General features: G+C 42.5%; 1 pseudogene; it reads right to left on the bottom strand.

The window, feature by feature from the left end:
* Positions 1-287: 287 nt before the first annotated feature.
* On the bottom strand, positions 288-11,660 carry LOC131264688 (maltase 2-like; annotated as a pseudogene).
* Between the last annotated feature and the right edge of the window lie 651 nt (positions 11,661-12,311).

The raw sequence follows: 12,311 nt of genomic DNA on the forward strand, positions 1-12,311 counted from the left end.
CCGGACACATTTAGTTTATGTTTATTCATTATGATTTATGTGGAAAGCATCGGAATAGATAAGTGATTTCCACAGGCCGTGGGCGTACGGTAGCACTACTCCTTTTTACCGCTCAGTGATCTCGTGGGCTCATGGGGACTGATAAGACGGGTTTGAAAGAGTGGCGAATTTTTCTGCCACCACCTCTTCCGACAGTGCACCATGGTTGTCTAGAGTGGTTGAACCGTCTTTCAAGTTAGCGACAGAAGGTACAATTCTGTACGGGAATAATTCCGATGGGAAAGAAGTCACACATTGTTGAATGATCCATCGAGAATGATGTTGAATGATCGATCCATTAGTGACAACTTGTTTACTAAAAATAGAAACCCTCCTTTGGAAATTGTTGCAATAATTAATGCACGCATGGCAACATCTTTTTTGTTTGTGCTACCCTTGATAAGCTGCACGATTCGTTTGTTCAAGGAGAAAACGTGAACAAATTTATAAAAAAACGCTGTATGCAAATTGAAGTATGAAATCAAGAGTTGCCGCTTGTTTATTTAATACGGAGTGAATGCAAAGTAGGTGCTAATGGATTGGTTTTTGAGAACTGTCTTCTAATCTTATTAATCTCATCAACATCTTATTAATAAATTAACTACTCCAGTTGTAATGTTCTGAAAAACGAATGCAAATTCTCGGCTAACCAGGATGACTGTTAAGCAATGTTGAACGTTGTATGTAATTGATATGATGTCAATCTACTTAAGTTATGAATGTTGCATGTTTGAAAAATGTTACATCTCAACATAATAACCGTGGGTTGGTAGCTTATGCCGTTTTGTGCCAAACTCTATTTCTACAAAGTAACACTCACTATACTTGCTCAGATCGTTAGAATGAATGAATGAATGAATTAAATAAAGCAAAACGCGATGTGCATTGTTCATAACACCAGTCAACAGATATAGTAAAAAGTAACAGTTTACGGATTTGAAAAATCTTCAGATTGAAGTTATAGCACTTTACAAATAGGGGTCAAAATGAACCTCTAAAAAGCATTCTAGGGGTAGTCAAGTTGGTTCTCGGAACTGATCGAAAATCTGAAATTTTTGTGTTAGATGTAGCTTTTTTTTTTTTTAAGAAAAGTCTTGTTTTTTGTAAAAATATTCAGCCGTTTTCAAATTTGGATTCTAGTGTTAATTTGAGGATCAATTCCAAGTGGATTAACTCTAACAACTAATCATTTGTTCTTGTGATTATTATCATTCGTACATTCAACGTACTAAACTTAACAGGACCTAGTTTTCCATTGGGCTCGACGATCAACTAATATAGATTAAATAATTAACTGAAATAATTATACGAAAGTATCACACTGGGGATATCAATAACTTCTAAGTTTGAACATCTTGATTCCACGAAATGAAGCATGTAAATTGGGGTCTTGAACGAAACACGGTCAAGCTTCGGGTGTCCTTGGGGCGCCAGAACGGTTTACGCATATTTGAAATCAGCGATGGAATCGTCTAATTGAATATGTACGAAATTATAATTTAAATGACGGTCAAATTAGCGCACCATGCCTCCAGACTTGGCTCCGTCCGTCGAGCGCGACCCGGAGTATCGCCGTACGCCGATGGTGCACGGCCCCGGGAATCAGGGATCTTCGCAACTTTGCATGTGTGTACGCTCGTGCGCAAATTAGTACAGCATAAAGCGGCTGCCCTTCGCTTTAGTGCGGTGGGATTGTTTCGTGTCTGCGCTTCAAACGGGACTCATCCATGGGCCGACGCAGCGACAACGACCCACGCTCCCAAACCAACAGTCGACCGAGGCTGTCTAGCGGGCGATCGCTTAATAAATCATCATCTCTCACAATCTCTTCATTTCGATAATACGTCTAAACGGCAACGGTGGTCGGCGACGACGACGACGACGACGACGACGCCAACGACGACGGCGAAAGGCTTTCGCTAACGACCAAACACTCCAGACCGTGGACCACTGGAGCATAATCGAATAAATGGACACATTCGCGAATCTTCCTTCGGCGGCGGCGACCGTCGGATGTGGCGGCGCCGGTGGAAGAATGGTTTACGAATTATCCAACGCAATATGCAAACCCCTTTCGCCCGCGGTAACCCCACCGAGTGCGCGATGCCTGAAAGTGCGTAGGATTAATGGATGTCAATACATTGCCGCGTGCAGCTGAGGGCCCCTAAATATGCAATCGCGTCGTTACCGCACTCCCCGATAATTGGTCACCGCCATGGCCTCCAATTACGGCACTTGCCGGGAACATGGGCTGAACGGTAGGGGGGGTAGGGTCTATGGGTGGAGCACTAAAGGGGCAGCCGTCCTTTTTTCAGCTGTCGCCCAATAGCCACCACCATGTTTTTCTTTCGCACTTCGGATAACTTCTTTCGACCCATGGGGCGGTCAGTTTCTAATGTATTTGTGATGACGGGTCATACGAATCGGGTCATTTTAAAATGCGGTCCATTTGGAGTCACAGACAAATATTCCTCTTATCCACCAGGTACCACTATCAGGCCTCCAACATTTCCCCATGCATTTTAGTGGCGTTGATCCTTAATATATGATTCTCCTAAAAAAAATACAAAACAACAATAATAACAATAAATAAAACAAAAAGAAACCACAATCAAATGAGCCCTATAGCATAATTAATCATTCTACCTTTCTGCACCTTGCAACGGTTTTTAATCATCGTGGCAAATGGGGCGAGTTGAGTAGAACGGTGGTCATGTTACAACTGTCTGCCGACCGTAGTCACACACGTGTTCGTTGCATTTATCATCTCTCTACCTCTCTTTGAGTTTTTAATGTATTTCCTTTTCCCTGTTGTACATAGCCTTACGTTATCATTTTGCTTCATTTCGTGCGTTAAAACCTTTCGTTTTTTTTTTCGAAGCGGACCCGTGGAGATCCTGACGAATGCAAAAGTCAGAAAAAGAGGGAGGTCTGCAAGCATTATTAAATTCAGAGCAAAGAGAGATGGGCTACAAACAACTGAAAACCTGCACTACATACAAAAAGAAACGCGATTGTTGTGTTTAAAATCATTTTTCGAGTTTTTCTTAACGCTTAGCTTTCTCGTTCTCTCCACTTCTCTCTCTCTCTCTCTCTTTTTCGCTCCATCTCTCACACTCTCTCGCCATCGGTCTTTACTATTACTCCTTGCCCTGTTTTTTTTTACCAAGCCGGGGGCCCAACTTGGTTGCCGCCCGTGTGAAAACATGCGCTCGATAACGCATCGATTTACATAAGAAATTGATCCATTTGCGCAAACAGCATCGTCAAACAGCGAATGGGAGGAGTAGTGAGTTGGCCACCGCGCGTACGTTAGCAAAACGGACCAACGGGCGAACCGGACCGGATCCGAAACCTGTGCTGCGTGGAGCCTTTTGGCCGAATGGGCCGCAAGCACGCACACGTACACGCCATAGTGTGGCACACACACTCGCCGCTAAGCGAATGCCATGAGAAAGGCGTAGTTGCGAGAATTTTCGGCGGGTTTTCGTCGAATATTAGCGATATTCCAAAAACAAGGAGCAACTATTGGAACAATATTTACCAATCAACCCGGTTAGGAAAAAAATTATTGCTCAAAGCACAACTAGTAATACAAAATTGCAATCGATAGTCATTCGACTGACCATCCATAGTTTCCGCCACCAATTATGAATACATCGTATTTAGCTGCATCATTTATTTACAAGAATATTAAATGAACTTTCTGCTTCAGTGGCAAAGGAATCGGGCAAAGAGTGTCCATCAACATCACCGTGCAAGCATTAGAAATTATGTTCGGAGAATTTGAGAATGCAATGTTTAGTTCCCCGCGCATCACCAGGAGTGGGTGGCTTCTTTCTCGCATCCGAAAGCGAAGCAACCTTGGCCCACGGCAGTGGTCGGCAACGCCGCAATCAGAATCCTCAGAAGTAGAAAAAGGAAATATTTTTATTTTGACTCAAATATCGAGCAAGACACATACAAAGGTATTCTGAACTATGAAGAATTTGTATCAAGAAGAAATTCTTGCCTAGAGAATGTACAGACTTGTTTGAAATAAAAACAGAGTAACTAAATATGTTTGAAATTGAAATAAAGAGTTGTAAATTGTATCAGTTAAGTTAAGTGTGAGTTAAAGAAAATCCATTACATGAAAAAATCGCAAGATTGAATGTCAAATGGTACCCTTTTCTTTGGCGAAATCAATTTCTCTCTGTTTATTTTTTTATTTTTAAGTTGTTTAAATTCAGATGCTTTTTTATTATTATTTCAAACTTATTTTATTATTTTAACCCCGATCTTCTGAAATGTTTTCGATCATCAACATTTCGATCATCAAGTTTGTTTCCGATCATCAACACGTTGTTTTGCTTTTGAGCTTAACAAGAGGTTCTCGATCACTGAACCATGGGATCGAATGTGTGCTTCATATTTTGGGACTAACGTCACTTTCTGATTTCCGACGAGTTTCCATATGCTCCGGTGCAACATTGTGCCCGGGACCGAGCATCGACGAGGAGCGGATGGAATCCTGTGCCCAGATGGAAACCAGTTACATGCATTTATACTACATGCCACATGCACTTCACCGTACGATGTCCACGAACCAGGGAATTACTGATTGGCAATTTGCACTTCTAATATATTACTCATTGATTGAGTTTTCGCCACCGTTTGGAACAAGAGAGGATATTGCCTCTAATATAAATATGCTACAGCGTCGCTACCTGGGGCCCGTCAATCATCGTGCGGAAAAGCACAACTTATTGGTTTCTGCACGCTCCGCGAACCGGAGGAACGGGTTGGGTTTTCCCGATGGTGGGCAAAAACTTGCACGCCAACTCAGGCGCATCGAAACGACGGTGTGGGCGAATATCTGTTTGGTTGTAATTCTATTAAATCTTGTCTACTTCTCTCATCCTCGCCACGTGCAACGTGAATGCTGGTGATGACGCTGATACCGATTGCCCAGGACTTTATTTGTGTGTAGATGAAATATGTTGTGCATTTAACTTCATTTTGCAGATAGGTTGAATGACTTTTTTTTAATTACATTGTGTGGAGAAGTTCACTTCTGCTCAAATTTTATATAAGTTACATTTGAATAAATTTTACTTTATGCATTACACAAATGTTTTCCATGAATGATCTCTTTAAAATGATGGACTGTTTCGATGAAATATTTACTAAATAATCATTGCTTCCAGCTGAACTACTATGAGTAATTAGTACTCGTACAGAGCTGTTGCTTCTACTACTACCACGAAATGATCCTCCATCACCTCCCAAAATAAACTATTAGCAGCACATCCGGTTCAAATTTCCACTCCATACGTACTGCCACCAACAACTGCCTGTTGTGAGTTGGTAGCAGGCGGAAATAGAAGTGCTATGTTTCTGCTCGACAAATTTGTGTGTGGAAAAGCCGTTATAAAGTAATCGACGAATCTATCGACATCAGTTGTAGCAGTATGGTCGAAAAGTGGAAGAAGGTTTTGGGGCATTCGATTGACTGCCGCTTTCTCACGATTTTTTTTTTTTACGTCCTAAATTGACAGCATTTAGGTGAAGATCTGGGGTCATCTTCTACAGATCTTCTTTTCCTAATACGTGCTATTCGATCTTTGATAGTTAGTTCATATCGGATCGCAAGACCTCAAAGGACGTAAAATCCGTGCAGAAGGAGCATCATGCCTTTTTTTATGTTCATTTGCTATGAAGTAATTAAATCTGGCTCACGCGCCTTCCGATTTCGCAGCCGATGGTAACGATTAGTATCACCTGCTCCACGCGTCATCTGCACAGCTGAGTGTGGCGTGGAAATTGTCAGCAATCGAAGTTGAACGGATGTAAACGGACGAATTGATTTACCATCACCCGCAGCTCACATTAGCTCTCGTGCAGTACGATTGCTATTTAGTTTCCGACATGTTTTCCCTTCTGACTCCACCGATGAGTGATTCATACAGTAAATCTCCGCCCTTGACATGTTATTTCCCACCAACCGTGCCCTCACGGTGGACGACCGCTGATCGCTTCTCAATCGAACCGGAAATAGGCCGAGCGCGCTTGCCTCACCATTTCTGGTAGCAAGTGTTCAATTTACTGAAAATATGTTAATTGAATGATGAAAAATATTTTTCTTCACCTCTCCATCATTGGATAGTTAATTTTGAACATGGTCATGTCTGAATTTGTTGCTGCTGTGTACCTTTTGCTGCTGAGAACATATTTGTCAAATATATAACTAAATATTCAACTAAATATTTGAGCCTGTCGGATTAATTACTAACAGATTTTTTTTCTATAATTTCTTCTTTTCCAGGTATGTTGATGAAGCTTTCTTGTTGTCTTACATTCTTATACATTCCAAAAATGGGGTCTGAAGTATGAAGGTAGATTTTGTAATATTTTTTCTTCAACATTTTATAAATTTATGTTACCAACCGAACTTGTGTCATGAAAGTCACATTTCAGTGCTGTCTATACGTGCTATTGAATGACAAATCTATACTGTACTGGAAAATACATGAGCGTCTTTTTATTGCATTCATGTTGGTTTGTATTTTTTATTCTACTTTTCCTCTCTTTACAAATCTTCTGCAGATTGCGCGAGAACCGAACAACAACATGCTGAATGTGGTAAATGTATTGTTTTATTTTACAATTAGCAAAATTGTCACTTGCTGATGTCATTCAGGTTATTTGTTTGAGTATTTAAATTATTTATTAACTTCAGTTCAGATTAGTTTTAATCATGCTCAGTTACAAGGTTTACTTAAAGTTTTCCTTAAAGAACTCATTTTTCGTTGGCGAAACATCTTTAAAAATTAACAGTAAAAAGTGCAATATTCACCTCCACGTACCGAAAAAGGTGTGGAAAATATAACTTCAAAGCGACACTGCGATGACGCCATCGGCCACCAATGGCTGCCAACAAAACACATGTGGTCGGTTTCGATAGCATATAGAAACCTACCGGAAAGAAAATGGAGCGGAGGCAGAAAAAACCCCAGGATTTAGCGAGGAACGGAAAAGTCCGTTGGTGTTGAAAAACGGGGAAAACATTTGCGGTTTTGTGGTGCAACTATTGTGGGTACCGGGGAAAGAGTGGAGTTTGTAGCGACCATAAACAATGTAGGAAAAATAAATCATTCATGTAGCTGTTCCTACCAGCCGACACTATTCTCGTTCGTTATGCATCCCACAATTTCTGTCGCACGCTACTCCTTTCTGTTCGCTTCGTTGACTCAAGCGCACCGAGTCCCGTCGTGGGTGTGTGGGGCCGAGCGATCGAAGTTAAGATTCTTTTTAAAATGCTACATGAGGTAAATTATACAATCCTTCAAAATAAATATGCCCCAATAATTTTGTCTACATAATGGAATGGCAGGAAAGTGAAAAAAGAGCTTTTGGACGACATACCCAAAGTTGCAACCGAATGAATATCATAGGGATTGTAAATTAAATTTTCAATGCTCAATATTCCACCGTTGCAACCACATAAACTAACCCTGAGACTATGGATAAAATGATTTTTTGCGGACAGTCTTGCTCCTTGGGTGTATATCTTGGGCGCTTACAGCACTACCAATGTATCACGAAGTTCGTAGCACAAAGTATAAAATATTTTAGCATAAACGTGTGTTACATAGAGTTTTATTTATTTTCACACAAAATACTCGCACAGGCAGAAAAAGCATGTTGTGGCCTCGTTTCACATTAATGCTCCATTTTCTTTCAATCGCTATACGCCCCGTGGCATCATACAGATCGCCCACCGTGCGCTGTTTAGTTGCGAAGTGAAAGAACGAAAATAAAATCATACATATTAGATGACGATGAATATGGAAGAGACTCCTGCCAGGTCGAGGGATTGGTCACTGCAAGCAGCAGGCGTGTGTCCTTCGATACCAAGGAGCGGACGAAGGCAGAAGTGAGATGAAGATGGATATAATATTTATAAACAAACTACGGCGTACATTTATATCGCATAAAATGACAAGGTGCGCTGTTGCTGTCCACATAAATAGCAGCTCTGGTAGATTACCACCTGAAGCACCTGGTGGTGGAAAGTTTCAAACTGTGCTTATCTTCTCTCATGAATATCCTGAGTCTGGAAAAAAAATTTCCTCATCATTTTGTTGCGGAAAGCGTAATCTTTCATTCCGGCCTGAACCAAATGTAAGCGGATTGTTCGTGACATGGTATATCAGACCGGAAAAAATTAGAAACAATACAATAGAAATATGGGACTCACTATGCCTCACTCACTAGGGTTAATGGTTGCAAATAATTATCTACAAACACCTGAAGATTATTTCTGTAGGCGTGACTGCTATGGAATTTAAAAATTACCGACCGTGGGGGTTTGAAGATCAGATATCTACATTTTTACAATCAAAACCCTATTGTACAGTTTTGTCCTTTTTACCAAGTTTTAAAGTACTGCGCACCGTTAGAGGTATGTGTGGAACTTCTAACAGCGACAGAACCCGGATAATTTAAAAAATCCTTCCTCATGAGCTGAAAGTTTTCTTCAATGTAAAATGTCATCTTTTATATCGATTCAAGTAATTGAACCGTTTTTGTTTTTCACTTCCTGAATAAACCATCCAAAGCCAGGCAGTAGCCTTTACCAAAGTCAAGACGAACTAGGTTTATAAAATGTTCACCACCCGATGGCCTTTCCGACTAAATTATTCCACACCTGCTTCCAGAGAAACCCACGGTGGGCTATTATCGTTGACGACGACTTCTCTAGCAGGCAAAGGACACAGATGACAAGGGCAATATGTCAGCTCCCGCGGACCGAAGTGACACCCGTTTGCTACCTTCGTTCCGTATCCTGATTAGTCCAGCCACGAAGATTCCTTTGGACTTCCGGGGGCGGGGTGGGGATTTGTTTCAAAATTATATCAAAATAATAATAAGCTATTCCGTGATTGAAGCCTTCGCGGCCGAAGGAACTCGAAGGATCGGAATGGCTTCATCGATTGAATAATTCAGTGACGTTCGCGTTTCTTTCAATTTTACCGTCCACTGAGCAGAAAAGTAGACGCAAAAGGCCGACAAAGAGAAGAAGAACAAGAAACCGAACAGAAAGTCGCACCGATTGTCAGCGCCCTGCAATTTATGGATTGTGGTTCGAGGGAAATACATTTTTAAAATGCTTCGCTTGCACCCAGTTTTTGTAACTTTCCCATGCGATGTTTGCTGTCCAATCCTTTCTGGAAAATTCTGGCCCCATCTGCGGTGGCTCCGAGTGCAGCGGTTTGTCTAGAGACCATTTTCTCCACGTTCCGGTCATCAATGTCGTTCATGATGGCTACGCTTCAGCCGTGGATAATACATGCAATCGTTGTTTAATAATTTCAATGAAGAGAAAAAGGAAGTTGGCTGTCCGTAGCCCGTTCAACCCGCTTTGACATAGGAGCCACCTTTTTAGTGCATGTGTTGTATGTTCTGGAATATGCTCGAGGATCAATAATTGAACGTAACCCGGCCCGATTGGTAGTGATTAGAGTGACAACAGTTGGAATGCAGTCGTTACTTTATTCGCGGCGGTGACATTAACGGTACAAATTATTTATCCAAACTCCCCACAGTGTGATCAAGGTCCAAAGCAGGCTCTTCGGAAGGTATGCAGCTGCGTTGGATAGCGTCGCTCTGTCTCCTAGCACGATGGATTCGTACGGACCCACGAGAAGCTTGGATGGATCGATGAGTTGGTTGATCTTGAAGCGTGATTCACTTCCGACCAGATACACCTGTGTTGTCCCATTCTGCATCCTCTCGTACACATCAAGCAGATCGACCTCATGGGCTTGCGACCCAAGATTGATAACGACCACGAAGTACTGGTCTCTAATTTGTTCCTCCTTCGAGTCCTCGAGGATGTACCGCACAAACGCAAACACATTGTCGTTTAATGCCTTCGATCGGAAGTGTCCTTCCCGAAAGACCCGATGGCGACGTAGCTTGGCAGCTTCCGTGTACAGCCGGTAGTGACTCCGGTCCGCGTCGAATTGCTTGCGCAAGTTCGTCTCGCGGTAGTACGGATACACAGGGAGCCAGGTTTTGTTAGCCATCGAAAACCCACCGTTAAAGCCATCATCCCACTGAAATGGCGTGCGTTGAGGATCTCGTGACTTCCACCGGTACTCCTCGGGACCTACGTTGCAACCCTGCGGATCCACACTGTCCTCCCAGGACATGTCGCGATAGTCGACCATACCGATTTCTTCACCGTTGTAGGTCACGCCGACTCCCGGCAGTGTCAGCAGCAGCAGATTCATGGCGTCAATTCGCTCCTGGCCATAACGGCTGCCTACGCGCGGTTGGTCGTGGTTACCCAACACCCAGTTGGTGATTTTGCCTCTGGGAAGATTCTCCAGCCAGCGATCAATGACGTACTTGAAGTCCCTCGCGTTCGAGCCCCCGTTTAGATCGCCCAGAAGCACAAAGTTGAAGGGAAAGTGAGCCCTCTCTTCGGTACCGTCATCGGATTGGTAGAATCGCAACAGCATGTCCATGCTGGTGTAGGCTTCGGTTAGCATTATTCTGGAATTAATGGGACATTACCAACATCTTGCTCTGTCCATTGGTGGAATTGGCAGAGAGTTACAACTTACATTGTGTCAGACCCGGTGTGTTGTACGTAATCATCTATTACCTTCCTCCAGTGCCCAATAACATCATAAGTTTCCAGCTGAAAACAAACCCACCATGATGTAATTCTCAGCATCAGCTTATCGATTCTTGACTTGAACTCACCAAGTTATTTGTATAGATGTGATGAGTATAGCCATAGCTCAACGGGTCCGTCGGATCGTTGATGGGTTCATCACGAAACAACGCATCCTCAAACATATGGTTGATGGCATCAACGCGAAACCCGGAAGCTCCACGCTCCATCCAAAACGTTAGGATACTGTCAAACTCCGCAATGACCTTCGGGTTGCGAAAGTTCAGGTCCGGTTACCCTACTTCGAACTGATGGAGATAGTACTCTTGCCTGATGTCACTCCATTCCCACGCTGAACCGTAAAACACCGAATTCTAGATGACATCGAAAACGTGATAGATTGTTGCTATACCATTTTCCCGGTAGTCTGGCTCACACTTACCCAATTATTTGGCACATCAGGGCGCGTTTGTCCCGCTACCATTCTTCCAGGGTGCCACACATAGTAATCGCGGTACGGTTCAACTTCCAACTCAGACTGCTTGAACCACTCGTGATCTACGCTCGAGTGGTTCGGCACAAAATCCAACACAATCCGTAGCCCAAGCTTACGTGCCTCAGTGAACAACTCCTCCAGATCTTCGTTGGTACCGAACAGAGGGTCAACCGCGAGGAAATCGCTCACATCATATCCAAAGTCACGCTGAGGCGATTTAAAGATGGGACTGAGCCAAGTAGCATCGATGCCCGTATCTTTCAGGTACTGCAACTTGGCAGTTACACCCTTAATATCACCGACGCCATCGCCATCCGTGTCGTAGAACGATCGTGGGTAGATTTGGTAAAGCAATGCCGTCTTCCACCACTCGGTATTTGGCTGCTCCTGCCCAAAGCTTCCCTTCACCAACAGGCGTAGTACAATGGCTACGATGAACACCTTTCTATTGCACATGTTGACCATCACCAAAAGACTGGCAAATGTGTGGCACAACGACTCCGGTGGCATCCGTCTCGTATGGATCTTTATAGGTTTCAGAGATAGCTCACGTAAGATTAGATTGTGTCCAAGCCCACTATGAGTGAATTTAAGACGACATTTCGAAGTCTAGAAATAATTCAAAGCTTCGATGAAGCATTAACAATCACAAGCATTGCGTAACGGGCTGTTCGTGATGCCAAACACTGATAGAAAATTATCTTCATCTTGTATCTTACATAATGTCAACTTGTTTATTATTTTGTACGAGATTCTATGAAACACAGATTAATTGATTGTATTTCCATACGAAATCGCTTTGCACATGCTTTAGAAATTGTTGTTATAAATTAACAGAAAATATATAGGTGATAGTATGGCAAGATGCCTAGGTGGGGTATAATGCAAAGGCACTTTTTTAGTGGAATTACCTAATGTGAAACAAAATGGAGTAATTGAAAATGTTCATATAAACTGTGGATTTCACAGCTGTACAGTAATATTTGACAGAGAAACAGAATAAAGCAAAATACGCTAGATCCTTGCATTTCATCATCGTGTAGACAAAAACAATCTTTATCATATGCACCGACCTGTTTTGGACAGAATGCATTGTTGTAAAGGCTA

Source organism: Anopheles coustani, chromosome 2, assembly GCF_943734705.1.
Source record: "Anopheles coustani chromosome 2, idAnoCousDA_361_x.2, whole genome shotgun sequence".
NCBI classification, from domain to species: domain Eukaryota; kingdom Metazoa; phylum Arthropoda; class Insecta; order Diptera; family Culicidae; genus Anopheles; species Anopheles coustani.